An 18230-nucleotide genomic window follows, 5' to 3' on the forward strand; every position below is an offset into this window, starting at 1 on the left:
TCATCAAAAATCTCCCAACAAACAAGAGCTTATGGCCAGATGGCTTCCCAGGGGAATTCTACCAAAGAGTTAAAGAAGAATTAATACCTATTCTTCTGAAACTGTACCAAAAAGTAGAAATGGAAGGAAAACTTCCAAACTCATTTTATGATGCCACCATTACCTTGATCGCAAAACCAGACAAAGACCCCATCAAAAAGGAGAATTATAGACCAATATCCCTGATGAACATGGATGCAAAAATTCTCACCAAAATATTAGCCAATAGGATCCAACAGTATATTAAAAGGATTATTCACCAGGACCAAGTGGGATTTATCCCTGGGCTGCAAGGTTGGTTCAATATTCGCAAACCAATCAATGTGATACAATACATTAATAAAAGAAAGAACAGGGTGCCTGGGTGGCTCAGTAGTTAAGCATCTGCCTTCGGCTCAGGTCATGATCCCAGGGTCCTGGGATCAAGCCCCGCATTGGGCTCCCTGCTCCAAGGGAAGCGTGGTTCTCTGTCTCCCCTTCCCCTGCCTGTGTTCCCTCTCTTGCTGTCTCTCTCTCTGTCAAATAAATAAAATCTTAAAAAAAAATAAATAAATAAAAGAAAGAACAAGAATCATATAATCCTCTCAAGAGATGCAGAAAAAGCATTTGACAAAGTACAGCACCTTTCTTGATTAAAACTCTTCAGAATGTAGGGGTAGAGGGTACATACCTCAATATCATAAAAGCCATCTATGAAAAACCCACAGCAAATATCATTCTTAATGGGGAAAAACTGAGACCTTTTCCCCTAAGGTCAGGGACATGGCAGGGATGTCCACTATCACCACTGCTATTCAATATAGTACTAGAAGTCCTAGACACAGCAATCAGACAACAAAAAGAAATCAAAGCCATCCAAATCGGCAAAGAAGAAGTCAAACTCTCACTCTTTGCAGATGATATGATACTTTATGTGGAAAACCCAAAAGACTCCACCCCACAGCTGCTAGAACTCATACAGGAATTCAGTCAAGTGGCAGGAAATAAAATCAATGCACAGAAATCAGTTGCATTCCTATACACCAACAGCAAGACAGAAGAAAGAGAAATTAAGGAGTTGATCCCATTTATAATTGCACCCAAAACCATAAGATACCAAGGAATAAATCTAACCAAAGAGGAAAAGAATCTGTACTCAGAAAACTATGAAATACTTATGATAGAAATTGAGGAAGACACAAAGAAATGGAAAAACGTTCCATGCTCATGGATTGGAAGAACAAATATTGTGAAGATGTCAATGCTACCTAGAGCAATCTACACATTCAGTGCAATTCCTATCAAAATACCATCCACTTTCTTCAAAGAACTGGAATAAATAATCCTAAAATTTCTATGGAACCAGAAAAGACCCCGAATAGCCAGAGAAGTGTTGAAAAAGAAAAGCAAAGCTGGTGGCATCACAATTCTGGACTTCAAGCTCTATTACAAAGCTGTCATCATCAAGACAGTATGGTACTGGCACAAAAACAGACACATAGATCAATGGAAGAGAACAGAGAGCCTAGAAATGGACCCTCAATTCTATGGTCAACTAATCTTCGACAGAGCTGGAAAGAATGTCCAATGGAAAAAAGACAGTCTCTTCAACAAATGGTGTTGGGAAAATTGGACAGCCACATGCAAAAGAATGAAACTGGATCATTTCCTTACACCACACACAAAAATAGACTCAAAATGGATTAAAGGCCTCAATGTGAGACAGGAGTCCATCAAAATCCTTGAAGAGAACACAGGCAGCAACCTCTTCGACCTCAGCCGCAGCAACTTCTTCCTAGAAGCATTGCCAAAGGCCAGGGAAGCAAGGGCAAAAATGAACTATTGAGACTTCATCAAGATAAAAAGCTTTTGCACAGCAAAGAAACAGTCAACAAAACTAAAAGACAACTGACAGAATGGGAGAAGATATTTGCAAATGACATATCAGATAAAAGGCTAGTATCCAAAATCTATAAAGAACTTATCAAACTCAACACCCAAAGAACAAAGAATCCAATCAAGAGATGGGCAGAAGACATGAACAGACATTTTTCCAAAGAAGACATCCAAATGGCCAACAGACACATGAAAAAGTGCTCAACATCGCTTGGCATCAGGGAAATCCAAATCAAAACTTCAATGAGATACCACCTCACACCAGTCAGAATGGCTAAAATTAACAAGTCAGGAAACCACAGATGTTGGCAGGGATGCGGAGAAAGGGGAACCCTTCTACACTGTTGGTGGGAATGCAAGGTGGTGCAGCCACTCTGGAAAACAGTATGGAGGTTCCTCAAAAAGTTGAAAATAGAGCTACCATACGACCCAGCAATTGCACTACTGGGTATTTACCCCAAACATACAAATGTAGTGATCCAAAGGGGTACATACATCCCGATGTTTATAGCAGTAATGTCCAAAATAGCCAAACTATGGAAAGAGCCAAGATGTCCATCAACAGATGAGTGGATAAAGAAGATGTGGTATATATATATATATATATATATATATATATATATATATATATGTAGCCATCAAGAAAAACATGAAATCTTGCCATTTGCAACAACGTGGATGGAGGTAGAGGGTATTATGCTAAGTGAAATAAGTCAATCAGAGAAAGACATTTATCATATGATCTCACTGATATGAGAAATTCTTAATCTCAGGAAACAAACTGAGGGTTGCTGGAGTGGTGGGTCGGTGGGAGGGATGGGGTGGCTGGGTGATAGACATTCTGGAGGGTATGTGCTATGGTGAATGCTGTGAATTGTGTAACACTGATGAATCACAGACCTTTACCTCTGACAAATAATACATTATATGTTAAAAAAAAAGAGAGAGAAGAAGAAGATAGTAGGAAGGGAAAAATGAAGGGGGGGAAATCAGAGGGGGAGCCTAACTATGAAAGACTATGGATTCTGAAAAACAAACTGAGGGTTCTAGAGGGGAGGGGGGTGGGGAGGATCGGTTAGCCTGGTGATGGGTATTAAGGAGGGCATGTATTGAATGGAGCACTGGGTGTTATACGCAAGCAATGAATGATGGAAGACTACATAAAAAAATAAATAAATAGAAAAACAAAAAAGAAACAAAAAAAAGTCATTAAAGACATCTTTGTACTTCAAGAATGACCATTTTTCTTTGTGAATTTAGCTTTTCAGTACTCTAGTCTCAGATCTCTAGGAACAATTTGTGAAAATAAAAAACTGCCCCACATCTTTAAAGATTTTCTTTTTTTCCAATGATATTTGGGGAGACGATATTACACTCACATAAAATAACATAAAAAACAGTAAATGCCCACTAGAATTTCAGTTGGCTTTAATAAATCAAGATGTAATGTACATTAAATATATGAATAAATTTAGATGTTCATTGTAGCATTAATTAGTTAAATACACTGACCAACAAACTTTATTTGACATTTTTATTTGTGATTTAAAGTGAAGACGATTTAGTTTTTATTTTTTAAGTAAAGCCAAATTATAGAATGATAAAATGATAATACCCAAAAGATGTGGGAACATTTGCTATGTAAAGTGTCTGTGAGAGAAAAAGAAATAGTTAATAATATGTAGTGCTGCATGTTATTTACATGGAGCCTGAGAGTGGAGATACAAGGGAATGATTCCTTGTTCTTTCACGGGGTAAATGTTGCCATTTGCATGGCATTCCGATTTCATCCTTAAACTGCTTTAAGCCATATATATTTAAAAAAGTAGCAAGGAAAATCTTATAAGCAATTCTTTAGAAAATTGTAAATATCATGAAATGTCACCAAAACATGATTTTACATATATAAAGTTAATTCTAAATAGGTAAATTTATATTGAGAGAGTAAAAATAATAATTAAATTTATCAGTAGTCCTAAGTGCCAGAAACCATTCCAGGAGCTATTCATGGGTTACTTCTCATTTTCTTAGCCAGCTTGTTAGTTAGGGGATATTATTCTCAAACAATGCTGTGTAGGTGAATGATTATATCACAGAGCTTTAATTTCACTTTCTATGTTTGCGAGCAGTATTAGCCTTTTAATAAAGGTTCAAGGCATTTCTGGCAGTGTATAATTCACAAGGTTTGCCTGATAATTGAAATAAAAGATGGGAACAAACCTGAATATAAAAATAAGAATGTTTTTATTTATTCACTATTTCTCTTTGATCCATAAGTTACTTTAAATTATAGAACTGAGTTCACACTCTACTTCACTTTTCTCTCTCCTGTTTTTAGCTGACTACAAACTTAGCTCATCACTGGCTTCCATCTTAAAATTGTTGTCATTCCTTATTGTTCTATATTTTGGCAGAATCAGTCAGAAGACTATCAGTCTAGCAGAAAGATGTGACCGATTGCTTTAAAAATAAATGATACTAGGACTGAATCAAGAAAGAAGAAGTTTCATAAAAAAGTAGGAAAACCCTCATCAGTCTCTCCATATTGCTTTTGACAATGCCTGAGAGAGAGAGTTATATTTATTTTTAGAACCAACCAATCTCTTTTAACTTAGACTGCAGGATGAAGAAAGCAATAACATTTTCAGATAGCTCTTAAGTTTAGGGTGAATGAGCTGAATTATTTCTTTTAGAAACTGTTGTCCTGTTCTTTACTTTGGACAAATTTCATCAGAATTAACATAGACAAAAAACATTATGTGTTTTGGGCCTATAGATTCCCTTGCTCTTAATTAATAATGTATGTGAGCTAATGTTGTAGTAAAGCCAAGCTGACTCTAAGTTTTCTTCAAGTATCAGAAAGACCATTGCAGTGTGATTTTTTTGGAAAATTGATCAAGGCCACCGTTTTACTACTTAGATATTTCTAAAGAGTTGAAAATACCCAGCAAAGTTAAAAATTTAGAATATTAACTCTTGACTGTATTTCCTTTGGATTCACTTGAAAATGTTTTAGGGAAAAAAATAAGCAGAGGGTTTCATTCAACAGTTTTCATTTTGTTTTTCAAAGTAAATTAGTGCTGAAAAAACAAAATCAGAGTATGATAATTGATTATGAATGAGTTACCAGACACAAAGTAAAGGACATTTCAAAATATTGAGTATTAACACATCAGAAAATATCTGAAAGGTATTGAAATTATTGGAACTAAATACATACAGAGTCAACGTTCAAGTGCCAAGTTAGATTTCAGTGATGACATGTACCTGCTTCTCTTTCAATTGTCCACTTCTGGACATAACTGCCACTTGTCTCGCTTCATCACTGTGATCTGTTCTCTATTTATGGGTACTTGGCTTTCATTCAAAGCAGCTGATGCTCTTTTGCCTCTGAGTGGCAGCTATTCTAAAGCTGTTGACACAGGTAGAAAGGGAGTGTGTGGGGTAGGGGTATCCAGGTGGGGAGTGCTCAAAGAAACTTGAAAACTAAATATTCAGATGAAGAAAATAGGAAAACTATGGGATGCCCATTAAGGTATGAAATACCATTTGTGAAGTTCAAAACATTTATCATAGGTTTAATCTGAACGTCAGCTTTTTCCTATGCATAGAATATCCAGACTTTCAACAAAGAGGCATTGTGTAAAGAAAAAAATAAATTATGTTCTTTATATGATAGTCCACAAATGAAAAGGCACATATTATGATTTGGGGAATTATTGTCAACCATCAATTATATGTTAAAATTATATTAATATCCACATCATGTGGCTATTAATCTGGATAGAGAAATAAATGATCTTCTGGAACATATTATTGTTTACCTAATAGTTTGTGAATTCCAGAGTCATGCTAAGAAAAAAAAAACTTACACTTTCCAATAACTTCTATAAGAAATCTAGGGCTGTAAGAGTTTAAAATGTATTTTTTTCTGTCTCTTTTTGATACCTTTCGTCTCAAAAATATATTAGTTCCTTTAGGTAGCTAGAATAGCAGAACTACCTCATTGATTAAAATAAAATGCAGAAATGGTTTTGTTTAAAACCCAAGTGAGCATTTCCCACTGGTGTAGTTGGCCTCCTGGGTACTTTGTTCTTGTTCTCTCCCTGCAGTTCTCCTCCTGACTACCCACCTCCCTTTCCCTGCCTTCTTGCCTTTTCTTCCTTCCCTTGATGTCTTTTCTTCTCTTTCTTTTTATGCCCTTTTCCATCCTTTGCATCTTTTCTCCCTTTTACTTTGTGTACATTCTCTACTTTCTTACTCTTTTTTTCCTTTTCTTTCCTTATCTCTTCCTTTTTTTTTTTTTTTAAAGATTTTATTTATTTATTTGACAGAGAGATAGAGAGAGAACACAAGTAGGCAGAGAAGCAGGCAGAGGGAGAGGGAGAAGCAGGCTCCCCGCAGAGCAGGGAGCCCGATGCGGGACTCGATCCCAGGACCCTGGGATCATGACCTGAGCCGAAGGCAGCCGCTTAACCGACTGAGCCACCCAGGCGCCCCCTTATCTCTTCCTTTTATTTTCTTTTCCTCCATTTTCTTCTGTCTTTTCTTCCTTTCTTCATCACCTTTTATTTGGGCCACAATTTTTTTCTTATTTATTTAGTGTCACCTTTGTTGCCCCTTTTCTTTCTTTTTGTTTTTCCTTATACATGGATTCCATACATGAAGCACTGGAAATACAGAAAGGCTAAGATAGTTTCTGCCTTTAAGGGAGCTTTCTGAAATGTAGAAGAAAAACATTTCTACAACCGTGCTGTCTGTAGTGCCTGATGGGTGCTGTGGACAGTGTTCATGCCCTGCCCAGACCCCAAAGCCTTGCCTCTGGCACCGTCCCCTCTCCTTGGATGAGTGTTGCCTGCCTCATTCTCAGGAAGAGCACCGTTGGCCAATTGCTAGTGGTTATGCCCTCCAAATAATTGGGTGTCCCAGTTGCCTTAAAGGGATACTAGAGTCCAAGTTTACATGTGAAGTTATGTTTTGAACATGAGAAATGACCACATCAATTTTAATTGTCAGATTTATGCATCAACTCTCACAAAATTGATTTCATTATAGGGACCTACTATTTGCTTTGGACTCTGGCTGTTGTCCTTCTTTGTACATGAGTATCAGATAAGATGTTGTTGCTGTAGAAAGTAAATGAGGGATATCTGGATGAGACATCCAACTTTCTGTGGAGTCAGGCCTAAGCTCTAATCCAGCTGACACCACATCCTTGTTTTACTCCTTCCCCTGCCCTGCTCTCCTCACTCCTTTTCTTGGGAATACTGCTTACCTTCTTCCCAGTCTCTGCTTCAGCATCAGGTTCTCCTTCTGGAGTGCCCCTCTTAAGGCATACCACACCCATCCCATTGAGTATTGAATGAGTGAATGGAACATGATAGAAAAGAAGGATTAGAGAAAGCCTCACAGAGGTAGAGGTCTTTGACTTGGGTATGAGTTTTCCTATCAGGCTTCTTTTCCTGTTCTCTCTCCTGTATTCAAAAACTGAGCCAGTAAAGCAAATTTCAGAAAATCTACAATATATTTTTTTTCCTTAAAAAATGAGTATGCTGGGGCACCTGGGTGGCTCAGTTGGTTAAGTGTCTGCCTTCAGCTCAGATCGTGATCTTGGGACCCTGGGATCCAGCCCCGTTTCAGGCTCCCTGCTCAGTGGGGAGCCTGCTCCTCCCTTTCCCTCTGCCTCTCCCCTCTGCTCGTGCTTTCTCTCTCTCAAACAAATAAATAAAATCTTTAAAAATTAATATGCTTTAGGTTATAGAAAAATTGGGTGGAAAGTACAGTGAGTTCCCATATCTCCACCTCTTCCCCTCTCCGTTTCTCCTGTTCTTAGCATCTTGCATTTGTGCTGTACATTTGTTATAATTAATGAGCCACTATTGATACATTAACTAAAGCCCATACTTTACAAGAGGGCTCACTCTTTTGTTGTACATTCTGTGGGTTTTGTAAATGTATAACAACACATATCTACTAGTACAGTATTGTACAGAATAATTTCACTGCCCTCAAAATCCTCTGTACTCCACCTGTTCATACCTTCCACTCTCTGCTCTAAACTTAGGCAACCACTGATCTTTTTGTTGTCTCCATAGTTTGCCTTTTTCAGACTGTCATATAGTTGGAATCATACAGTGCATACGTACCTTTTCAGACTGGCTTCTTTCACTTAGCAATATGCATTTATGGTTCCTCCACGAGTTTTTGTAACCTAATATCTTTTTGTTGCTGACTAATATTTCATTGGATGGATCTGCCGCTGTTTTCTATCATTTCATTTACTGAAAGCAAGTTGGTTGCTTCCAAGGTTTGGTAATTATGAATAAAGCTGCTGTAAACATCCATGTGCAGGTTTTTTGTGTGGACATAAGTTTTCAACTCATTTGGATAAATACCAAGGAGTGTGATTTCTGGATTGTACAGTAAGAGTATGTTTAGTTTTGTAGGAAATTTCCAAACTGTCTTCCAACACTTCTACCATTTTGCATGCCCATGAGCAATGAATGAGAAATCCTGATGCTCCACCTCTTTGACAGCATTTGTGGTTGTTGTAGTGTTTTGCATTTTAGCCATTCTGATGGGTGTATAGTGGTATCTTGTTTCAATTTGCGGTTATTTGATGACATGTTGAATATCTTTTCAAATGAATATACCATCTGTAAATGTTTTTGTGAGGTGTCTGTTCAGATCATGTACCCATTTTTAAATTGAGTTGTTTTTTTTATTTTTTATTTTTAAAAGTTCTTCAAATATTTTGGAAACTAACCCTTCATTAGATATGTGTTTGGCAAATATTTTTTTCTAGTCTGTAGCATGTCTTTTTATTTGTTTAACCAGTCTTTCTTAGACCAGAAGTTTTAAATTTTAATGACATCCAACTTATCAGTATTTCTTTCATGGATCATGCTTTTGGTGTTGTATCCAAAAATGTCATCACCAGCACCAAACCCTGAGTCACCTAGACTCTCTCTTATGTCATTTTATAGGAGCTTTATTGTTTTGCATTTTATATTTTGGTCTGTAATCCATTTTGAGTTAATGGTTAATGTTTGTGAAAGGTATAAAGTGTATTCTAGATTTTTTTTTTTTTTTGCATTCGGATGTCCATTTGTTGACAAGAGTTTGGATTGCCTTTGCTCCTTTGTCAGGGATCAGGTGACTGTACTTGTGTAAGTGTATGTGTGCGGTTTCTGTTCCGTACCATTGATGGATTTGTCTATTTTTTTATTTTTTTATTTTTAATTTTTTATTATTATGTTATGTTAATTTATTCTTTTTTTAGTACACATTGACATGATTATTGTAGCATTATAATAGATCTCAAAGTCTGTTAGTGTTCATCTCAGTCACTATTGCCATTCCTTTTTTCTTTTCAAGACATATTTATTGAGGGCCAAGCATATATTCTAGGGATACAGCAGTGATTAGAATAAATAAAAATCCTGCACTCATGGCATTTACATTTTAGTGGGGATACTGTGTGTACATACACAGATAGACCCTTGGTGTTAAATAATAAATGCATGCATGAAGACAAATAAGTAAAGGCATATTGCATATTATAAAGCTCCTGATTGAATGTTGGTATATAATAACATATTTGTGTACACATAGGCATGTGTATTAGAAAGTGGAAAAACTAAGTATTTTGATGATAGTCAGCAAAGGATACTTTACCAAATCCTAATTTCATAATGATCACTAATAATGATCTTTTTAAAATTCTACTCTCTTCTTGATTCCTCAGTATTTTATTCAGAAAGAACGTTGAGACACATCCCAGTATGGGATATTACATACAAAAACTTTTACTGTAGAATGAATGGTTAGAAGGGATTTTTAAAGAGTGAGATAGTGGAAGGCTGTTCAAGAATGCAGGGATAAGAGCAGATGTTTGGAATGTTGTAGTGATGGACCTAACACAGAGAATTTGGCCCCATATCCCAGGAAAGCCATAAGGAATGGGCTGATAAGATTCAGCAATAGGCAGAGAATCATTTTAGTGATGTTAAGGTTTTAATGTCAGGAAAGCTATTTTTGGGCTAATCCATTGGTGAGTCCTGGAACATAAATACTATCCAAATGAGAGAAAAATTAAATGATAAATGATGTCATTATAGGAATAAAGACAAAATCATCTCTTTTTGTAAGGTGTACCAAAGTAGAATGGCAAATTTTGGTGAGACTGTTATTTTGGAAATTGATAAGGCAAGTCTGTTCATTTGGTAATCTAAAGTTGGAGTAAGTTACAAATGAGCTACTTTGTAGTTGTCACATTTAATTCGAGATGAAGAGGAAACTTCTAATGTATATATTTTTGGAAGTGGAAGTAGACATGGGAAATCCCATTTATACTGAATCATCAGAAATTAATGAACTATACTTATGCCTCATCTGGTTCAGAGCTCAGGATAATGCCTTAACCTGCTCCGTACAATCTGAAAAATATCAGTGCTTCCATCAGTGATGTGAGCAGAGAAAACTGAGTAGTGCAATCATATTTATGGCATTTCCATGTTTTATTTCAACTGCTAGATACTGGATTTTTTTGTTTGTTTTCAATGTTCAATTTTAGGCATGAGAAAGTAATACATATATTATTGTATATTTCTTTCAAATTTGGCATTGCAAAAACTTATGTAAATATATGAATTAGAGCAAGTTTATGTCCACTTTAAAGTTAGTTTTCTTCACTGAAGTAACAAAACATGTTATTGTGTTATCAGTTATTTGTTACTATATAATGTTAAGTTTAGGAACCACTGTTAAAGGAGACTTTAATAGTCTTTCTGTTGATAGTTGAACTTAGCTTTCTATTGATAGTTGAACTTTGAAACATGTGCATTCTAAGAAATACTAGGGTCTCTCACAAAGAAGAAGAAATCAAGGACTGGGGGTTACTGGCACTTATTATATTCCAAGCCCAGGATCATTTTTTTAATCATTCTTATTACATATATTATCTAAACCTATACAGAAATCCTATGAAGTATATGTTAATATCCACATTTTTCAGGTGAGGGGATTTGAGACCTATAACATTAAAAAAAATTGATGAAATACTCTTAGCAACTTAAAACCAGTTTTATGGGGGCACCTGGGTGGCTCAGTTAAGTATCTGACTTCAGCTCATGTCATGATCTCAGAGTCTTAGGGTCAGGACCGCATGTCCAGCCCTGCCTTGGCCGGCTGTGTTGGGCTCCACACTCAGTGGGGAGTTTGCTTGTTCCTCCCCCTCTCTCTCTGCCTCTACCCCTGCTCCTGCTCTCTACCTCAAATAAATAAATAAAATCTTTTAAAAAACCACAATTCTCAAACACAAATGTATTTCCCATTTCAGTTTTTTTTAAACTCAGAAATATGCATCTCTCCTTAGGAGCATAAAAGAAATTCTTGCAGTTTCCAAATATTGACTGAAACTGATAATATATTTTTATTACATGTATATAACTATAAAACTCATTGTAAACTCTTTATACTTCTTTTATACAATTATTAAATCAAAGGAATATATAAAGCTAATATTGAATAACATCAATATAATTAAAATTAAAAAAAACATTTAATGTTAAGGATAAAACTAAATTTTGCACAAGTGACATCTTTACTTATAATGTGAAATATACTAGCTGTTGGCTTAACTTATGTCCCTTCATAATTCAGTTCTACTCAGGAACCTTCATTTTCAGAGTAAATCCCAATATCTAGTAGTCTTCAACACAGTTATATCTTTACATGCCTCTCTCTTACCATCCTCTAGGATTACAGGAGTACTAGTAGCTTTAACAGGTGGTACCATAAATGCAAACACGGGAACTGGTACTCTGGAGCACTACTTGATTATACAGTGGTTGTACAAGTAGTCTATAATATGTTTATATTATTATTTGCATTTTAATAAAAATGAAAACAGAAAATTAAATTTTTTTATAAAATGCTCATATACCCCCAGTAATGCATGTTGGAGCTTTCAGATTTCCTAAGAACAATATTCATCCATGGCTAGAATGAACTACCTTGAGCAGTGTTCAATTTGGTCCCTTCTAGAATGTATAGAAACATGTGCTATGGATTCTTTAAGATTCCATTTGGTCTTGAAGACCCACTGGGAGGATTCTTGCGACTCAGAAAAAGCTGTTATACTCATGGTAACAGTTTATTACAGCAAACGGATACAGATTAAAATTGGCAAAGAAAAAAGGCACATGGAATGAAGTCTAGGAGAAACCAGATCCAAGCCTCCAGGTTTCCCTTCCCAGAGGAGTTACACAGGGACTCAGTTAATTTTCCCAGCAATGGTGTGTGACAACACATGTGATGTGTCATCACTTACCTGAGTCAACACTTAATCAAGTCTTTGTGTCCAGTTTATGTTTAGGGTCAGTCACTTGAGCATCTAGTGACTGCATGACTGACTTCAGCTACTCAGACTCCAGCCCTGACTCCCCTATTCCTTCCTCCCCATCCCCACCTACACATACTGACCAAAACAGACATTCACACACCATGAATCAAATTGTTAGGATAAAGTTATCTGGTCAGAACTATACAGCATGGCTTCAGGCATACAAAACCACTCTTATTAGGCATAATATCCCAAGGTCTCAGAGATTATATCCAAAGAGGTAGACAAGAGTCCGCCCTGAAGACAGGCCTTTCTTTGGGATGTGAAGGATTTAAGCAACTCAGGCCTCTTGAGTTAAACCTTCCCTGCCTATTTGATAACACTTTTACTTGATTCAATAATCTACGTTAACAATTTCACCAATTATTAGGCACATAGAATGGTGTCAATCCCTATTCAAACATCATCATATTTTTTCTCAACAAAAACAAATATTAGACCCATTTACTGATGAGGGAGATGAGAATCAGAGCTAATTTAACTTCTCCATATCACATGGCTAATAAATATTGCAGCTGGTATTTAAACAAATTCCTACCTGATTTTATAGCTTTGCAATTTCCACTATTCCATCCATTATATATGCTGGGTGAAAATTAGACTTTAATAGTCTAAAAGAGAAATATCTTATAAAAGAATAAGAACTATTGTCAAGGAATGCAATATATATTGACACTGTTTGGTTTAAGCACCCAAGCCAGCTGGCTTTAATCATCGTTCCTCTAGACTTGCTCAGTTTAGAATAATCAATATACCAAATAGAACATGACTACCAGAAAATGGCTCTACTTTAAAATTCCTTAGCCCCCTTACTGAAGCTGCTGCTTTTTTACATGTTTAATTTTTTTTTTTTAATATATGCTGTTATTGGGAGGAAAAATTTTTACTCTATCCTTCTAGATTCTTAGGCTGGTCCAATAATCAAATTAACATAGAACAGATTAACAGGAGAAAAACAAATTTAATTATGTTCATGGAGGGAGCCCCCAAAGACACTGAGACCCAAGGACAAATTGGGTAATTGAGGTTTATATGCCATCCTGAGCTACGGAATAGGATAGGGGCCTGGAGCTTCAAAGGGGAGGGTAATTCACAGGACAATAAGAAGAACTGATGTTTGGTAATTAGATGTTTGCCTGACATACAGGAAGGTCATTCAGATAAAAGTTATCTCTGGTATTAGCCTTATTCTGAGCCAGGCCCCCTATCTAAATTCTTTTAGATAGTTAAGGGAGAGAGAAAATTTTTCTTGAGTCTGTTGGGTCTTTATTGCCTTCAGCTTACAATAATCCGAATGCCAAAGTGGCATATTTTGGGGTCATGTATTCTGTTTCTCTTCACTGGACATTAGGGATGATATATTGTAACAAGTATTGATTATATTGTTTTCCTTAATTGAATGTTTAATGTTATTCTGCCAGTCAGATAAATTTTGAGGAGATACTGTTCTTCTGATACTTGATCTTATTCTTCATTAGGGTGGATCTATTTTGATTTTGTTCTTTGTCCTGGAAAGTAGCCCTTTATTCAGAAGATAGTCTTATGTCATAAACTCTGGGCTTCTCTGACATTTCAAGAGAGTGTCTGAGTGTCCCAGTGAGGTATCTGCCATCTGCTGAGCTAGAACTTCAGTCTTTCATTGGAGCAACCTCTGGTACCTTCCCCACTGAGCTTTCAGCTTGCAGCCATAATTCTCTGGTAGGTGTCACACAGTATTGCTCTGCACATAGAATACCCCCAGATGGGAAGCCAGGATATAGGTAAGTTTTATCTCCTCAGTTTTTTTCCCCACAGTGTGGCATTGCTTTTTGTTCAGTGCTTACAAAATCATACCCATATAAGTTGTCCAGTTTTATAGTCATTTACTGTGGGAGGACCAGTCTAGAAAAGTTTATTCTGCTACTGCTGGGATTAGAAGTCAAATAAAATAGTTTAATTGACATTTGCAATGCTTTACAATTTAGCATCAGTCTGCTTTCCTGATTATATTTACTGTATTCACACCAACCCAGTGTGTCTTCCATTTCTCACTTTTTTTTAATTTAAATTTTTTTATTGTTATGTTAATCCCCATACATTACATCATTAGTTTTAGATATAGTGTTCCATGATTCATTGTTTGTGCATAACACCCAGTGCTCCATGCAGAACGTGCCCTCCTCAATACCCATCACCAGGCTAACCCATCCTCCCAACCCCCTCCCCTCTAGAACCCTCAGTTTGTTTTTCAGAGTCCATTGTCTCTCATGGTTCTTCTCCCCCTCCGATTTCCCCCCCTTCATTCTTCCCCTCCTGCTACATTCTTCTTCTTCTTTTTTTCTTTCTTAACATATATTGCATTATTTGTTTCAGAGGTACAGATCTGAGATTCAACAGTCTTGCACAATTCACAGCGCTTACCAGAACACATACCCTCCCCAGTGTCCATCACCCAGTCACCCCATCCCTCCCACCCCACCCCCCACTCCAGCCACCCTCAGTTTGTTTCCTGAGATTAAGAATTCCTCATAATCTTTGGGATACAGCAAAGGCAGTCCATTTCTCACTTTTGAAACTCAGTGTTTTTAAGCATACTCTTCTCTTTCCTTGGAAAGCCTTTTTGTTTCTCTTCTATCAGTGAAAACTTAGTTTTCAAGACCCACGTAAAGTGCTATTTCCTGTGTGAAGCTGCTCATGACCACTCGCACCAAACCTAAATCCTGTTATATCATCCACAGAACTTCATAAGTTTTATAAGCATTTCTGTGTAAATCTGCCTTCCGAAATAATTATGACATCTTTAAGGGGGAAAATACCATTTTCTTATGTTTAGTAAATATTCAAAAGCATTGACAATATTTCTGATGGCATTTTTTGGCAGTATGCATTATAAAATAGGGTATATTATATATCTGACACTATTATTTAACCACTAGCAGTATTACTAATGGCTACTAACTACTTATGAGTGTTTAGTATTGTCAATTTTCTTAGATCTTTGGTTTTAATTATCTCATGTGTTCTTTCCAGTGTCATTATGTGGTAGTAGGTAGTGTATTCCCCATTGTAGATTTGAGAAATACTAAGTAAACACTAGGTAAAGGAACTTGTTAATAGTAACTCAGAAAGTAAGTGACAGAACCAGTATTTCAACCTAGATTTGTCCATTGCAATTCACTGATGTTATACTATGGTGATTTATTTAACAGTCAGAGGTCTACAGAGACAAATTAGAATTTTATTTGAAAGGTAATTTTTGAAATGTCATATTCCATTATTAGCATATCCATATGTAGAATTATTGAAGAAGAGAATATAAATGAAGGTGATTTTTCTTTAGGCTTAATTTTTCACTTTATAGGGAAAAGCATTACCTTGCTATTGATTTTGGATGGGACTTGATGCTTAGAAAAACAATTTCAGTGTGAAGTGAACATCTGATTAATTACTCATTAAAAAAATACATTCAAATTCTCAAATATCCCAAATACATTTTAATTTATTTAAATTCAGAATGTCTAAAACATAATTTTTTAGAATTGGGAAAATATATTTTAATGATCATATTTGAGAATATAAGTAAGCAGAAATTAACATTTTACTTAAGAAGAAATGAGATTAATACACTAGACCAAGGATTTCTGAGTGTAGTAAATGACTTAATATATTGAAATCATGCCTTATTAAAATGACAATAGCATTTTGTAAAGAATGTCACATTCTATGCAATAATGAAATTTTAAATACCTTGATTTTGGTAAGTGATACTGAATTTTTTGTTCTTAAATACTTTGTTTAATTATTTCATCAGTGGTATGAATTGAGTCAATTAACCAAATATGATAACTTAAAAGGTCTTAAACATATGAGTGTCATTTGGTTCGATTAGTCCAGAAATTATCTGAGTTTTCCTTAGAACCATTATGACTTTTTTTTAAATTTATGATACTATGTTATAAGTTCTTTCTCTTTCTTTCTTTTTTCTTTCTTTCTCTCTCTCTTTCTTTCTTTCTATTATGTGCAGTTAGGCACTGTATAGTACATCATTAGTTTTTCATGTAGTGTTCAATGATTCATTAGTTAAGTATAACACCCAGTGCTCATCACAATACGTGCCCTCCTCAATACCCATCACCCTGTTACCCCCTCCCCCCACCCTCCTCCCCTCTGAAACCCCCAGATTGTTTCTCGGGGTCCATAGTCTCTCATGGTTCATCTCCCTCTCTGATTTCTCCCCCTTTGGATTTCCCTCCCTTCCCCTATGGTCCTCCATGCTATTGCTTATGTTCCACATATGAGTGAAGCCATATGAAAATTGTCTTTCTCTGCTTGACTTACTTCACTTAGCATAATACCCTCCAGTTCTATCCATGTCAGTGCAAATGGTGGGTATTCATCCCTTCTGATGGCTGAATAATATTCCATTGTATATATGTACCACATCTTCTTCATCCATTCATCTTTTGAAGGGCATCTCGGCTCCTTCCCCAGTTTGGCTATTGTGGACATTGCTGCTATGAACACTGGGATTCACATGCCCCTTCTTTTCACTACGTCTGTATCTTTGGGGTAAATACCTAGTAGTGCAATTACTAGGTCGTGGGGTAGCTCTATTTTTAACTTCTTAAGGAACCTCCATACTGTTTTCCAAAGTGGCTGTACCAGCTTGCATTCCCACTAACAGTATAAGAGGATTCCCCTTTCTCCACATCCTTGCCAACATTTGCTGTTCCCTGTTTTGTTAATTTTTATCATTCTAACTGGTGTAAGGTGGTATCTCATTGTGGTTTTGATTTGTATTTCCCTGATGGCTAGTGATGTTGAACGTTTTTTCATGTGTCTGTTAACCATTTGTATGTCTTTTTTGGAGAAATGTCTGTTCATGTCTTCTGCCCATAAAAATGACTGGGTTATTAGTTTTTTGAGTGTTGAGTTTGAGAAGTTATGACTGGGTTTTGAATTAAAATCTATTGATTCTAAGTGAAGTGATATTGTAAAAAAAATACATATTGTAAAGACCAGAAAAATATGTTCTATATTAGAAATATGGAGTAATTTGTCATTTGAAAGAAGAGAACTTTTCTTTAAAAACTAATTTGAAAGAATTTTGTAACTAGGAAAGCTAGGGATCTGCTTCTCTTAAAACTTCCTACCATTGGATTATAGATTGAGTTGAGGGAAGACTTGAAGTTCAATGTAATACTGATCATTTGGAAATTGAATGAAATATCATCCCTGAAAGTGTTGTAAGGCACTAGAATGAAAAGTGGTGATATATATGGAGAATTTTTCTTTACTTAGCCTGACTGCGGAACAACTGATCAATTAGCATAGCTTTTGGTGATCAATGTCAGTTGCCTTTGGGAATTTATTGTAGACCACTGTGTTCAATTTTAAGATACCTGTATGGTTTTCTATTATTTTATGTAGAGACTAGATAAGTGGTATTTTTATAAATAGAAGGAGGATTTAGAATTTCTGAAAGAAGGTAACTTCAGTTCATGTATTCTTGGTAATTGCCTCCCTTGTTTTCTTTAAAATTACTGAGATAGTCTGCCTCTGTTTTGCCTTCAAACTTTTTGATCTACTTTTTGATCTGCTCTCATTACATTCTTGGTAATGTGTTTCATCTTCTGTAATTCAGGAGCAAAGAAATATGTTACATTAGTTGTCATAAAGTTTCTGTAAAGACTTTAATAGATTATTAAATTTAACACTGAGCATGATATTCATCATTAGTTTAAAGAAATTATCAAATTTACACATCTAAGTCCTCCAAAGTGAAAATTCCTAGTAGGACAAAGTGCATATATTAAATAATAATGCACCTGTGAAAATGAATATTCTATTTCTAGGGTAAAGCACCTAAGTGCCTTTCATGTGTTAAGTTTTGTTGGTTAGTATTTGTGAAAATATAAAATTTTATAAGTAT

At 35.8% G+C, this 18230-nt stretch overlaps 1 protein-coding gene across 2 annotated transcripts in view; it reads left to right on the forward strand.

Moving 5' to 3' along the window:
- GALNTL6 (polypeptide N-acetylgalactosaminyltransferase like 6) overlaps positions 1-18230 on the forward strand; it is a 1190952-nt gene that overhangs the window by 51221 nt on the left and 1121501 nt on the right. The window lies entirely within an intron of this gene.

The sequence above is a fragment of the Halichoerus grypus genome, chromosome 3 (assembly GCF_964656455.1).
Source record: "Halichoerus grypus chromosome 3, mHalGry1.hap1.1, whole genome shotgun sequence".
Taxonomy (NCBI): Eukaryota; Metazoa; Chordata; class Mammalia; order Carnivora; family Phocidae; genus Halichoerus; species Halichoerus grypus.